Raw genomic sequence first — 15,446 nt, 5'->3', positions numbered from 1 at the left:
CACGACAGAGAGACCGAGCATGGATCCTGTAGGACAGATGGGGACAGGCATTTCTAGCTGAAGTGGAACACAGGCGCTTGTCTTCTGGGCTGTGACGTCACCCAAAGGGAACTTCGGCTTAGCACGTTCATGGTGGTTTGGAGACTGCTCTGATATTCTCCCAGCTGCTTCCTGCTCTCCCTTCCTCCTGACTCCTTCATCCAATCTCTCTAATCTCTGTCTTCACAAACAACAGCACCCCCCTACCCCGCAACCCGCCTTTTTTCTTTCCTTCCACCTTCTTTCTCCCTCTGCCTTGTCCCCAGGGAAATAATGGAAGAAGATTGCTTCTGGATTTCAGACTCTGAACAAAGAACTGCTCAAACAGCGTGCCAAAGAAACAAGAAAGCCAAGTCTCCAAAATCAACTAGCCAGGTCCCCAGTGGAGACGCTCGGAGACTCATGATGCTGGAATCTCAATGTCATCTTATCCAGTATTTTCTCCCCTGCTTCATTCAAATACACCCAAACCACCCCCACCCCCACCCCCACGACCCCCACACACATCCTACACACACACATGGACAATGTATAAGAATGAGAACATTTCATGAACAATCTTTTCAGATGAGGAAAAGAGCAAAGTGGCAAATGTCAGCCAAGAGCATAAATGAGGGAAACAGATTTTGCCAATGCCTAGACCTCCAGCTTCTTAACTGGCAACAGTTCATGGTCACCAGCAATGACCTGTTATAAGCATGACAATCAAGGAGGGTATGAAAAGAGAAAGGTTTTAGTAGGTCTTCAAGCACAAAAGAAAAGCCCTTACCCAAATGTCACCTAGCATTACGGTCTGACGGACAGAGCATTTTCACTCTTGGGTGTTGGAAAACAACAGAGAAGAGAGAAGATCATGTTTCCGGCTTCTAAAGAGAGAGGTTCCTGCTAATTCAAGACCAGCAGTACGTAAGGGAGGAAAAAAGCCCTGCTCAGACTCAGCGCCTTTGCAATCCATGTGTAGCAGAAGCAACACTAGACTGGGTACCAGGGCTTGTCACTAGCTGTGTCACTGAGGGTAAGTGATGTTCCCTCTCTGGCCTTCCATCTCCTCTGTCGAATGAGTATGAAAACTACTGCTCCCTGGGGTTCACAGGTTCGGATTCAATGGGAAATGTCAAAGTCATCAGCCCCAGAAGGAAAGCAAGTTGAGTACCTCATAGGAGCCAGGAACTGAGCAAAGGCAGTGCTGCCCCCATTCCCCAGCAAGCCCATGAGTCCCACTGAGTCAGGGAAATTTATGCCTAAGTTTTATATGAGGAAATCAAAGTTCAGAAAGCTCAAGCTACTCTCCTAAGATCACACATACAATCAGGAGGCAATGGAGGGAGGCTATCATTAAGGGAGAACTATGATTTTCTATGCAAGACACAACTGGAGTGATCAATTCCCAAGTCTGAGTTTCTGCAGAAAGAACTTCAAGCCAGACTCCTCTGACTGTAAAGGAGTCACTTGTAAGTTGTCCTTCAGACCTCTGCGTTGGAGTTCCAGTTCATCTACGTTTAAAAGAAAGATGCTGAAAGAATAGGGAGAAACAGTTATCAAGCTGCATGACTGAAGTATGCTCACCAGCAGGACAGAGGAAGGGCAAAAATCTAGGAAAGATTGATGGTGTATATCGACACAAGTCAAGGGCAGATGCCTAGGTCACAGGAAGGTAGGGTAGGCAGTACCATTCTTTTCCCTTAACAGCCGATGCATAAGCTAACGTCACCAATATGATGGCGTAAATGAAGCCATGGAACTTCCAAGGAGCCATTCATCAAGTGAAGAATGTATTCAAAGGCCTCCCTTTGATGCTTTGTTTCTGCACTGCACAGAAAGAAGAAAGAAAAGGCAGGCCTCATACACATGCAATGTTGGATCAGAAGACACATATGCACAGAAACCCAGAAGTGCATAGATTCTAATTTGGATACTGTAATGGTCTACATGAGACTTGTCGGCAGTCAAACAAGAGAACTTCTTTAAAGGTGCCTGAGCCCCAGCAGATGAGATGATTTTCATCATAGCATCAGGTCACTTCTAGCTCTGCAAAATACAGCAGACAGACAATACACTTTATTATGTCAACTCAGTCAGTAGGGTGGGAAGTGGCTTTGAGTGGGAATGGTTTGGGACATTATAGTGATTGAAGATGGCACCTTTGCTGCTGGCTGAACCTCTCGGCATGCAAATGGATGTGAGCATACTGTCTTTTCAGTGGGTTGTCTTTTTTTTTTAGCAACTACACTTATTAAAATGATGATAAAAAGCTAACGATGACAACAGTAACAACAGTAATAGCTAACTTTCACTGGACATTTACTATGTAGCTAGCTAGCACTGTGCTAGGTGCTTTCCTATGTCATCTCATCCTTACACCTGCCTGTTGGTTCTATTGCTCTTCTCATTACATGAGCAGGAAACAATATTCAGAAAGGTAGCTCAAGTATTTTGACCTCTTTCTGAATCCAGAGTCTGAGTCCTTGATGATAAACATCATACCCTACTGCCTAACTGCGAAATTCCCTGTTCATTCCTCAAGCTTCCGTGAATGCACCTTCCTTCCAATATTTCTCTCCCCACCCCCCCACGTTGCATGGTGAACCTTTACAAACCTGCCATTTCAAACAATGCTATTTTACCATTTCTGGCGGCCCCACGATTGTTTACAGGCTGTAATGTCTGATGGAGCCAACATGTTTTAATTTTCACATTTAAAAAAAAGAGAGAAAGAATTTCCAAGGGGAAAGAACATTTGACGGAAAGTCAAAACCTTTACAAGCGCTCAAGGAGGCATTAAAATCCAAATTTCCAAAATACAGTAATTCTGTTAAAAGTTGTGACTTGCTCTGGGGCCCAAGGGGACACTCATCCTGACGCATCTGTGAAAGCCATCAGCAGCCAGGAAGCCTTCTGGAAAACGGGATTAGAGTAGCCAATTCAGCCTCCAGCAAGGAGGCCAGGCTGCTTCATTTAGTTTAAGTCTCCCTGAGATGGTTTAAAACACTCTCTGGGAAGAGATATTCAAGCAAAGCAAATTGCAGCCTTGCAAGCTGCAGCTCTGGTACAAGACAGGCCTTGTCTACAGAGTCATAGCACACTGGAGCCCTCCCCCGACTGGCCATGGATGCGCTGACTAGAAGCAGAACTCTCCGGGGAAATCGCATACATGGGGAAGTTATACAAGAGCCACGCCTGGACCAGCGGATGGCATCACAGCTGGTACAGACCACTTATCCCCCTGTGATCTGGCCCAGCCCGGATTATTTATGGCTCATAAAAGCCCCATCAGACCTCAGCACATTCTAAGATGACATAACAACAACAACAACAAAAAATAGGATTAAAAATCTGTCTTTCATCACCAAGACCTTCATGGCAGATGAAGGATGCTGTGATTGGCTTTGGGGAAACCGAGAGCTGAGGAGAGCTCACTGTGAACACTCCACTCTGAAACCCAATGTAGAGAACACACTGAGTCATGTGTTTCAGCCGGGCTGTGCGGTCATATTCTGGAGCTCTGTCACCATTTCTAATCTGAAAGCACTAGCTAAAATTAAACCTAAATAATTCCAGCGCCATTTCTTCGCCTGGAAGTCTCACTTAAGTCTTCATTTCCCAGAGCCTCTAATGGTTTCTGACATCCTGAGCCAAAATGCAAGCACGCAGCCAGGTGTGTGCTTGGTTTTTAAACCCTCTCCCCTTTTAGGATTATTATTTTTTTTAAGGACAGCTGCACTTCTTTTACAGAAAAGCTGCCTCTAAAGCACTAAGACTTAAGTGATTCTTCAGGATTCCCTAGAACTGTGAAATGTCACTGTGCAACTGAGTTTTCCAATAAGCATGATAAGGGCAGAGGTGCCAGAGGACCACAGAAAACAGCCTCGCCACCAAGATAACAGAGCCCTGATATCCTGCCCACCCCCCATGCAAAGCCTCTAGATCTAGCCTTCTCATCCTTTCTAGAAAATACACTGTTGTTCAATTCGTGAATTCCAACAAATTTCTTACCTACCTCAAGGGAGAGTTAAATTCCCAGTCTGGATAGAAGCTTCCGCCAGACCCTCTGAGCTTGTCAATTGCCCCAATTCACTTTTCCCCTGAGTCTGGCTCCTAAGAAGGCAAGCAGGACGGCAGGCAGCCAAAGCATCTTTTTCTGGAAACCCCTTTCCAAATCAGGACCCTTCCTGAGGCCAGCAGCAGCAGGAGCGGAGCCCGCGCTGCTCTTCCTTCGCTCACAGAAACAGCACTGCTGGATTCAGACCCTCCTGGGATCCACCAGGCAGGGGAAAAAGTGTGACTTCTTCTCTCCCTTCGGATCCGTTCGCCTTCGCGAGAACCCCGGTTTCATATGAACTCCCCTTCTTCACGACAATCTGCAGGAAGTCACAGACCCCAGCTTCAGCGTCACCAGCTGATCCTGAGCCAGACCTGGGGGCAACCAGTCAGCTGGTCGCGGAGCTCAAGACACAGAACCAGGAACTGTGCAGCTCCGCCGAGAAATACTAATAACTGTCGGCGGAGCTGCTGGTGGTGCCGAAGTCGCTGTTGCAGTGCTCGCATCCTCCGCATGCTAATGAAGCCGTGACGTCAGCAAGTCAGTCACGGCATCTGGATGTCCCGTCCCCTCTGCCCAGCGCTGAGATTTATTTACATGTAAATTAGCCTCGCCTTCCAAATCAATAATCCCCAAGCCAGGAAGGACGAAGAAAGCCTTTGCTGGATGCAAACGCCCCAGCAACACAACCTCCAAAGGGGTACAAAAATATCACATAGGAGAAGAGAGGCTTTAAAGATGCACACCTTTTTTTGTTGTTGTTGTTTAAAGACTGTGCTCTTATGTGCCAGGGACCAGATCTGGGCACAGTTATGAACCTGAGCGCCTGTTTCAGATTATGTGCTGCATCAACGCAGGGTGCAATCAGAGCTCTCCCCCAACCCCAATTGTCTCTACTTTCTTTTTCTTTCTTTTCTCTCTCCAACTTTCATTTCAGAGAATTTTCTGGCTTGGGGCTATGTCATCCTTGAATGTTTGTGCACCTTGAGATAAAACACAAATAACTGCTTTCCTCAAGTGCCTGGCTGTTGGACTGGCCACTCTGTCAAGCCTGACCCCAGCGCCAAGTAAGTATGAGAGATGACAAACCAGAAAGCTTCCCAGACGCTTCTGAGGGCCGCTGGAACCTCAGAAAGCACAACTTTCATCTCTCCACTTTTCACACTAGGAAAGTGAGGTTCTGGATGGAGAAGCAGCTTTTCCAGGGCCACAGAGGGATTCCAGCAAGGATGGGCCAGAATACACATTTCCTGGACTTTAGTCTACAGCTCTGTTAAAGACCTTTGGGTCTTCAATCTCCATCTTTTTGTACCAACAAAGAGGCCTATCTAAACAGTCAGGAAGAAAGAATTTTATAGTATTGGATAGCCCTGGGTTTAAATCCTGACTTTGCTTCCTGCTAGACTTTGCTTCCACACTTAGGGTCTACAGTTTCTTCATCTGTACCATCCTTTTATTCAATAAATATTTTCTGAGTACCTACGCTGTGCCATGAATATGTTTTTTAAAACTTTATAGTATGTATGTGAATAGTGTATGTATGGGTATAGGTACATGTTTGCTCTAATTCAATAAAGTAAAAATACTGAGTGGAAATGTGGCAAGGACTAACACAATTACCAGCAACGGTAAATATGGAGAAGTAAAGTGAAAGTCTCTCAGTTGTGTCCGACTCTTTGTGACCCCATGGACTGTAGCCTGCCAGGCTCCTTTGTGCATGGAATTCTCCAGGCAAGACTACATGAGTGGGTAGCTGTTCCCTTCTCCAGGGGATTTCCCAACCCAGGAATCTAACCAGGGTCTCCTGCATTGCAGGTGGATTCTTTAACAGCTGAGTGACCAGGGAAGTCTAAATATGGAGAAGGAAATGGCAACTCACTTCAGTATTCTTGCCTGAAAAACCCCATGGACAGAGAAGCCTGGCAGGTTCTAGTTCATGGGGTTGCAAGGAGATGGACATGACTGAGTGACCAAGCACAACAGTAAGTAACAGTTATTTCTGATATTTTGGGTAAAGTAAAAAAAAAACAAAAAAAAACAAGCACTAAGCTTTTCCTTCCACTGGGCTGGCCATTGTATCTCTTCTCTGAGTATCCCTAGTCCTCTTTTATTGTTTAAAATCAATTGTTCTTTCAGTGCTGTCTAGGCAGTAAGCTGGACTCTGTGCCTGCAATGGGATGCACTGTGGGGTCCTCAGGTGGAGGAGAGGGAGGAGCTAGGGAGAGGTGTATTCCATCATGCAGAAGCGTCCCTGTGGACAAAGCAGCCAGCACAGCTCCTTGCCCACACTCTCCACGCCCCTGCCTGGAGAACCCACCCCCATGAGCTCTGCCCTTCCAGCTGGAGTTCCTGAAGCTTCAAATGAATCTCTTTGTCGGATATGAGGAAGTTAAATTGTGTCTTTTGTTATACATAATTGTATTAATAATGCTTAATAACTTATTTCAAATTGCTTCTCTCTGCTTCACAGAAAACCTTTCATGGTGAAAATTGTGGGACCTGGAAAAACTTTTTACTAATAGAAACTGAATACAAGCCAATGAGTCAGACTCTGCTTCAGGTCTCCATCACACAGAACTCAGAGGACGTGGGGAAGCATTTGCTTCTCAATATCCTTTGAGATGATCAAACAGACCAGCTTGGGGCCACCAATGGCCAAGTGGAAGCAGTGACACCCTACTCCAGTGTGATCATGGGCAAGTAGCTTCAGCTTTCTGTGCCCCAGTTTCTTCATCTGAAGATGAGCCTCTTTGATGTACTTATTATTGTCAAGATCATAGGAGAATCACGAGAAGCAATTCACAAGTGATGGACAGGGAAGCAATGAAGAGGAATGCAGAGCAGAAAGTGTGAAAAGTGATTGATCTTCACCTGGAATAAATCTGGCATGTGACCATCCATTTCATAAGAGGTAAGGATGTGACAAGGGGTCTGGAATGGAGTGCCTGTGGTCAGACCTTGGCTCTAACATTCGCTCTCTGATTGGGGACCTTATATTCTTATCTAAAACAAGAGGAGCTTATGCTTGCAGAACTGTTTTGAGGAGCAAATAATCCTCAGTGTGAAGTCCTTAGCACTGGACCTAGCACCCAGCAAACATTCAATAAATGTTAGCTGTTGGTCGTGGAAGTGATGGCCCTTCAGTTACTATTCATTTTGGCACTACTTGTTAATGACCAAACTTCAAAAGGCAGGAGAAAGTGGGTAAACAGAAAACAGCCAAATCTTCCCCATTCCTAGGGCACCACTCAAAAGTTTCACCTAAGTGAGCTGCTGACACAGTCTTCCTCCATGAAGCAACACAGATACTTTTCAACTGCTATGAAACTGGAAAGAAAGCAGGGAGAATAACCAAGAAGCCCCAGGGGTCTCCTTCCTCTGAGTCTACACAACAGAGACAGACAACTGTGTTTCTGGCAAGCATTGGGTTCTTCATCCATTCATTCATGGAACCATCCACTTATTAAATGAGCTCCTGTTTGTCAGTCCGTGTGCTAGGCCTTAGGGACATCATGGTGACCAAGAAAGACATGGGCTCTGCCTTTAAAAAGCTAAGAAGTCAGAGGGGAAGACAATTAAGCAAGCAATTAGAGTGTGATGCATGTTATGATAGGCGACTGCAGAGTTCCTGAAGGTCTAATTGCAGTCAGGAGAGGGTGGTGGTGCAAAATTACGTGGCTAATGTCCCTTTGACAGGGTGTGCTCTGTGAGTGCAGCTCAGAGGTGGGGAGCTGGAGGGCTGTGCATTATCCTTGCATAAGATGGCTGAAATCACAAAACAGGGATCAATAATTCCTTGTGACAATTATTTTCATCCTGGACAATATTATCCTATTCTGGATTTTTGGAAAATATGCCATTAGGAATTGGACAAGGTGAGGCAACAACTATTTTGGAAATTTAGAGGCCTGGTAAATAGGGATGAAGCTCATCCTGTTTTGACACAACAGAGTGAAATCGCAGGTTCATGACAGCGAACTTCTTGGGGGTGGGGGAGGGGAGAACTGGCAACACATATGAGACCTTCAACACCTTCTACTGAGATAGCACAGTATTATTTTTACACAAATGACCATAATTGCATAGAGTATACAAGAAGAGAGACAAAGAAGCCAAGGTTGATTGAGGCTGAAGTCATCAGGAATCAAGAAGAATGTGATCTGAATCATGAAGGTCAAAAAAAAAAAAATTGAGGTGGCGGGCGGGGGGCAGGGTGAAAGACCAAGGTTATAGGGGAAAGGTCTTACTAATAAGCATGACACAAAATCCAGAAGTCCTAAATGAACAGAGTGCTAAAAGTGTCATGGTCAAATTTTAGCTGGTAGAGAGGGTGTTGCAGATGGGGCAAGGGTACAGACCTAAGGGAAAAGTGCTCGCACAGAGCAGAAGAAAACTCCCCTGCAGAAGCACCAACAGGACACTGGCAGGTTATGACAAAGAGACCGCTTCACACATGCGAGAAAAATCAAATCATCTTTCCATTCCACCAGCATTAGTCAAAATCTTGTTAGAGGATTATGGGGAAAGGGTAATCGAATCATGGCTGGTTATCTCGCAGAAGAGAAGGGTAAGTGATGACAAGGGCTGTGGCCTCTGAGATGAAGGGCTTTAATGAGGACAGTCATAATGAACAATTTTTTATCTCCATCTCCATAGATGTAAAATAAGGAGGAATGGATTTTCAATGAACTAAAGAGGGATTTCACTTGGATCTAAGGAAGATGCTTGAATCTGAAGATGATATGAACTGGCCTGGGTTACTCAGAACAACAGCAGTGTTTTTGCTCTTAGGAGCACTTTACAGAGATCAAGACAGCCCCGGACCTGGTTAGTTTACACTAATACCTCTGGCTGTGAAATTGTGAAATCTTAACTACTATAAGGGATATTACCAAGTTTCAAAACACTTATCTAATAATGGTCTTAAATTCATTTAAGTTTAATTTTATTAAAAATGGTATGTATGCATAGTTAATATATATACACATACCATAAATATATATTTTAAAAGAATGTATTATTTAAAACTTACTATAACTTGTAATTTATATAACTTCATATATAAAGCTTATTTGTAGTATAAACTTTAAGTATATAATATATATTTTATTATTCTTTAAAACTTACAAGTTATATAATTTTGTATATACAACTTATTTATATTATAAATTTTAAGTATATAATACATATTTTATTATATATTTTTAAAGACTTTTTTAAAACTTTATATATGTATGTGTATAGTGTATATATACACTATATATAAAGAGAGAGAGATTGTTTTACATAGCTTTAAATAATCTACTCAAGATTGGTTCTCTGACATTTAGATTTCAAAATCCAGTAAATTTTTCAAAATGAAGAAGAGGAGGTTGACCAAAAATTGTTACATTAGTTGGGATAGGCTAGGCTATTATGCAGTAACAATCATAGATCTCAGTTATTTAACACAAAGAAAATTGATTTTTCACTCAAAGTTGGTTGGAGGCCCAGAGCCTCTCCAGGCACCTCCATTCCAAGCAGCGACTTGGGGATCCAGTCTGCTTCTTTCCTGTGTATCTGTGATCTCAACACATAATTTCTAGGTTGCAGCAAAAGAAGAAGAGACAATTGGAGATGCTCTTAGGTGCCTCAGCTTGGAGGTGAATTACATCAGTTCTATTGGTCAAACAAGTTCCATGACCTCACCCAACTGCAAAGGGACTGGGACTTGTATACCCGGAAAAAAGAGGAAAAGAACAGATTATGAGGAGTCCTACCAATGCCTACACAGCTGTCAAATTTTATTTTTGCCATGTAAATTCATTAAAAAAAAATAACACAATCTCCTAAACCCACGATGTCTTATTAAAAGTATGTTTAACAGCAAAGAACTGTTAATGGTCCTAAATGAATACGAGAGATCAAAACTGTATCTGTTTTGCCCCAACAGGGAGAAAACAAAATATTTTAGATTTTTATTAACTTCCAAGCAACAACATATAACCCATGTAAGCATACAGAAAATAAAAAAGCAACTTGAGTTTCTCTACTGCAGGTAAATGCAAACAAGACACCCAAAGGTGGAACTGCCTTCATAAAATAGAAATACCTGAAACAGATTCTCCTCAAGAGATTCTAAGTACTTTTCCAATTCAGACTTATAGTAAGCTGCCTCCTCCAACAGGCGGCAGGCATTGTCCTTGAAAGAGCCCAACAAAAAGACCTGAATCTAAATCCAACTCGATTACCTCCTAGCTGCATGACCTTGGTAATTAACAACCAATCACCTTTTCTAAGTTTCAGTTTCTCCATCTATAGAATGGAGACAGATGAGTTACTTTGTATGAAGGGCTTTGTAAAGCACTTCACATCTAACAATATAACAGGATATACTATTATTTCCCACTGGGTTTTCACAGAAGGGAGCAAGAATAAGAAATGCAGCCGTAAATGATAAAATTGTTCATGATAAAGGTAAGAATTACTCCCCTCGATAGCACCCCTTTTTTCTCACCCATTTATACCAGGTTCCATCATCATAAATGCGTCTCAGACCATAGACACATTCTGCATCTTGTGAAAAATAACCTGACACACTTTAAATCCAAAAAAGAAAGAGGCCTTCCTTTTTTTTTTTTCCACCACACAGGAACCAGCCACATTTCATACATTTTAATTATTCTTGATCCCAATAATCTAATGCACAAAATTTCAACATAGCCTTTTATCCTCTTTTAATTACATTAATTAAAAGGAGAAATATGGACAAGCAAGTGTGGGCAAATCAAAATGAAAGACTGCTCCCTTCCCCCAAAAGATTAAAAACTGCGTCAATGATTTAAACATGCTTACCATCACACATTTCCATGAAAATACTGTTAAAGTGACAGTGTGTGCTAGCAAACATTACTTTTGTTTTAGATAAAGAAAGCTGCACTTATTACAGCAGCTTTTTGTAACTACTAATTTTCACTTAACAGCAGAATAAGAAATTGAATTTTCTCTATGTAAAGGGCCAGGAGAACAGCCAAGAATTGCACAAGGGTGCTTCACTTTTCCAGCACTTTCTAAATGCAGGCACTCAAGCTCCTGTATCCTTCTTTTGGGAGAGAATGCTGGGAAAATGGAGGATGCCCTGGAAAAGACTGAAAAATGACTCTGCCTCATAAAATACCAAACTGGCAACAGAGATCTGTCGAGAAAATTATCCTGGACACAGAGGGTCACAGATGTGTAAACTGACATACTGATTTTTGCAAGCACTGGGAAGGATTTATAACTCAGGCGTTTTGCACAGTCTCTCATTTGATCCCAGATCAGAGCTCTGATTATCCTCTGTTGTACAGATGAGGACACTGAGGTTCAAAAGGGATAAAAGGATGACACAAGGACCCACAACTAAGACTTGGTCCTGGGTCTGATGATCAAGTTCGTATTTCTTCCTCTAATTCAAAGGTTCTCAGCCAACTTTTCAAAAAGCAGCTGTGTCCCAATAAGGGTGCAATACGTTGGGATTAACTTACTATTAAAAACAGACAAAAAATGTAGACGGTTCCCTGGTCATCCAGATTAGATGAATTCCTCTGTACAAAACTCACAGTACTGCTGTCTTAGATGTGTGTCCTTTCCGTTAGAACCCGTGTCCTGTTACATAGATTCTACAACTGTGGATGTAGTTCTGGTCCATCCACGTTCAATGTTAATGATAACTTCATTAGTGTCTCTCTCTAACTAGACTGTACATCGCTGAGAGCAGGGACCTGCCTTTTCTGGCCCACCATTTTATTCTGAGCACCCAGTAGAGTGGCCAGTGGCCTGATAGCTAATGCATATTTGCCGAATGAATATAAAGTTTGACAATGATTTTTCTCCTCTAGAAATTAGAGGGATTTTGGATTATTCCTGTAAGAACATCTCTCTGCTCATGTGCATTCCAACACGATTTTGTGAGTGGGAAAGGAAAAGATGGAGTGAATCTCTCTGACTTGCTTAGTTTAGCCTCTAGGATGTCACAGTCTCTGGGTTTTACTCCTACCCTCTGGCTGTTCTTCTTCACCTCCCTGACAGCTGAACACTGGATTACCTCAGGGCTCAGTCCTGAGACCTCTTCTCTTTTCTATCTACATTCACTTCTTTCAACTGCTCCAGGATCTTAAACACCACCTCCATGGCCAACTCCAGGCCATGCTTATTCCACGAATACAAGGATTATGGATCCACCTGCCAAGGTCACATCTACACTTGGATGTCTAAAAGGCTTCTCACATTTAACAAGTCCAGATATCGGCTCTTAATACCACCCTCCTCCCCCACCAGCAAATCTGCCCATCTGCAGTATTCACTATCTCAGTGAATGGCAACTGCATCTTTCCTGGTTAAAAAGAAAACACCTTCGAGTCACCCTTCACTCTGTTCTTCCTCTTGCCCTTGACACCTCATCCAGGAGTTGGCAAACCACATCCCACTAGCCAAGTGGATGTTTCATGTTTTTGCAAACAGCATTCGATTGGAACATAATGTTACCCATTTATTTATTTATCATCTACAGCTACATTCATGCTTCCACAGAACTTAGTAGTTGCAACAGAGACTGTTTGGCCAGCAAAGCCTGACATATTTACTATCTGACCCCTGAAACTCAATATATTATAACCTTTGACTAGTCCTGATGGCTCGACCTTCAAAACATAGGCAGAATGTAACATCACTCCACCACTTCCACTCTTCTCACCCTGCCCAAGCCACTACCACCTTTCTCCTGGATGGAGATGCGAGCCACCATCAAGTCTCCCTTCTACTTTTGCCCCTTCAGTCTATGCACAAAACCGTGACCACAGTGTTTCTCTGAAAACAAACATGAGAGCATGTTACACTTCCACTCAAAACCCATCAACGCTGCTCTTCTCAGAATGAGGCCCCTGAGATCTCTGCCCCGTAATTTCTCTGACACCTCCTCTGGCTACTCTCCGCCCTGCTGTCATTCAAACACCAGTGCCCAAACATACCAGGCATATGCCTGCCTAGCGGTCTTTGCACTTGCTCTTCCCTCTGCCTGAAATATTCTTCTTGCAGATGGTACCCTGGCCCATCTCTTGTCTTTTCAAGTCTTAAAAATGTCACCTCAGTGAGGGCTCCCTATTCTACCGGTGACTGTCCCCCCTCCCACCTTCCTAATACTACCAAACCTTTTCCTTGCTTTATGTTTCTCCATAGCACTTAGCAATCTTACAAGCAATTTTTAAATTGAGATAATTTATAAACCACAGAGTTCACTCATTTAAAGTACACAGTTCAGTAAGTTTTAGTATATTCACAGAGCTGTGCAACCCTTATCAGAATACAATTCTAGATTTTCCCAACCATGAAAGAAACCTCTTGGCAAGTAGCATCACTCCCCATGTGCCCCCACGGTCCTAGGCCAAGGCAAACACTAATCTACCTCTGTCTCTAGAAATTTAACTATTCCGAACATTTCATATAAATGGAATCATATAATATGTGACCTTTTGTAACTGGCTTCTTTCATTTAGTGTGATATTTTCAAGGTTCATCCATGTTGCAGCTTAGACCAGAGCCTCCTTCCTTTTCTATGAATGAATAATATTCCATTGTATGAACATACATTTTATTCATCCATTCATCAACTGATGGACACTGGGATGTTTCTATGATACTGATGAGTATCAATAATGCGATCATGAACATTTGTGTCCAAGTTTTTGTGATTATGTTTTCATTTTTCTTGGGTATGTATTTAGGAACAGAGTTGCGGGGTCATGTGGTAGGTAATTCTGTTTAACCTTTTCAGGAACTATTACTAGTGTCTTTGTCAAGATTGCAAAATAAGCTGTTAATCATACTGGGGTTCCCCTGAATGTGACTGGCTGTTTTTTTCCTATTGCTTTCAAGATTTTCTTTTCACTTTTCAATATTTTTACTAAGATGGTATCAGTGAGGCTGTCTTTTGATTTATTTACTTGGAGTGCATTAGCTTCCTGGATGTATGGACTAATATTTTTGCATCAGATTTGGGAAGTTTTCCACTATTATTTCTTGAAATAATTGTTTCTCCGTTCCCTCCTTTACTGGTTCCATTATGCATATGTCAGTATACTTAAAGGGTATGTCGCATTTCTCAAAGATTCTGCTTTTTCCCCCTCATTCTTTTCTTCTTTTCTCCCTACTCTACAGACAGAATAATCTTTTTACTGATTCATCTTCAAGTTTGCAGATTCTCTCTCCACATTAAATCTGCTAGTGAATTTTTCATTTCTGTTATTATACTCTTTAAAATTTCAATTTTAAAATAATTCTTTTAAAACTCCTCTTTACTGATATTCTCTATTTGATGAGACACTGTAACCATGCTTGCCTTTAATTCTTTAGATATAGTTTCTTATAGTTCTTTGAACATATTTTAATAGCTGCTTTGAAGTCTTTGGTAAATCTGGCATTTATATCCCCTCACAGTTTCTTTTGCCTTCTTTTTCTCCTGTCTATGGATCACACTTTATGTTTCTATGGATGACTCATGATATGTTTTTGAGAGCTGAACATTTTAGATAATACACTGGAGCAACTCTGAACACTGACTCCCTCTCCCTTTTTCCAGGACCTTGTTGCTATTTGCTTATTTGTCTAGTGACTGGCTAGTCAAGTTGAGTGAAGTATGTTTCCCTGCAGTGTACAGCCTCTGATGTTGCTCCTTAGAGGGCATGAGCACAGTCTCCCTGAGCACCTGCCTCTGGTCTGTATTTATTGGTATCACACCCAGCTATTAGTCTCCGCTAACTGCTCTCTGATTGTTCTATTGTCTTCAGCAATACCCTGAGGCATAAAGTGCTCCACAATCTGATCTGACTAAAGCAGGGCTCCTGTGCAGGAGCATGGTGCTGCCAGTTTTTGAGGTTTTCCCTCTCACTGGAATTTAGGGGAGATGGAGTCCCACCTTCCTGGCTGCATTATTTTCAGAGCAGAGTTTCCATCACACTGATCTGTGTCGGGGAGAACAGGGGAGATGAAAGGGTCAAGGCTCACATGTCACACACTCTCTGTTCTTATCAAGATTTAATAGATTTTTTTGAATAGTTGTTTCTCCATTTGCTGCATACACTTGGAACAATTTTTCAAAACCATAAATGCTTGTTTTTCTGTGTTTTTTAAAAAACAAATAATTTACGGCAAACAACCATTTCTTTGATCAATTTAAAGGGTCTGCCATACTCCTCACACTGCCATTCTGAAGTTAATTTCCAGCACTTAACACTTGAAATCACTACACATTTTACTTGTGTATATTGCTATATGGTCTGATTCCCTACCAAGCCCTAGAATGTAAGCTCCATGCTGCAGGGGTGGGGCGGGGTGGGGTGTGGGGTGGAGACAG

General features: G+C 42.4%; 1 protein-coding gene across 3 annotated transcripts in view; it reads right to left on the bottom strand.

Moving 5' to 3' along the window:
* PRICKLE2 (prickle planar cell polarity protein 2) overlaps window positions 1–15,446 on the bottom strand; it is a 343,782-nt gene that overhangs the window by 119,623 nt on the left and 208,713 nt on the right. The window contains exon 1 of one of the 3 annotated variants that reach the window (XM_002696985.6): window positions 4,037–4,762. The exons of the other annotated variants lie outside the window; for them this stretch is intronic. The gene's annotated coding sequence lies outside the window, so the exon portion shown is untranslated. Of the gene's footprint in view, window positions 1–4,036; window positions 4,763–15,446 lie in introns of those variants that run through there. 3 annotated transcript variants of the gene reach the window in all.

The sequence above is a fragment of the Bos taurus genome, chromosome 22, assembly GCF_002263795.3.
Source record: "Bos taurus isolate L1 Dominette 01449 registration number 42190680 breed Hereford chromosome 22, ARS-UCD2.0, whole genome shotgun sequence".
NCBI classification, from domain to species: domain Eukaryota; kingdom Metazoa; phylum Chordata; class Mammalia; order Artiodactyla; family Bovidae; genus Bos; species Bos taurus.
Note: the sequence above shows the minus strand (reverse complement) of the source record. Positions and strands in the feature narration are given on the sequence as shown.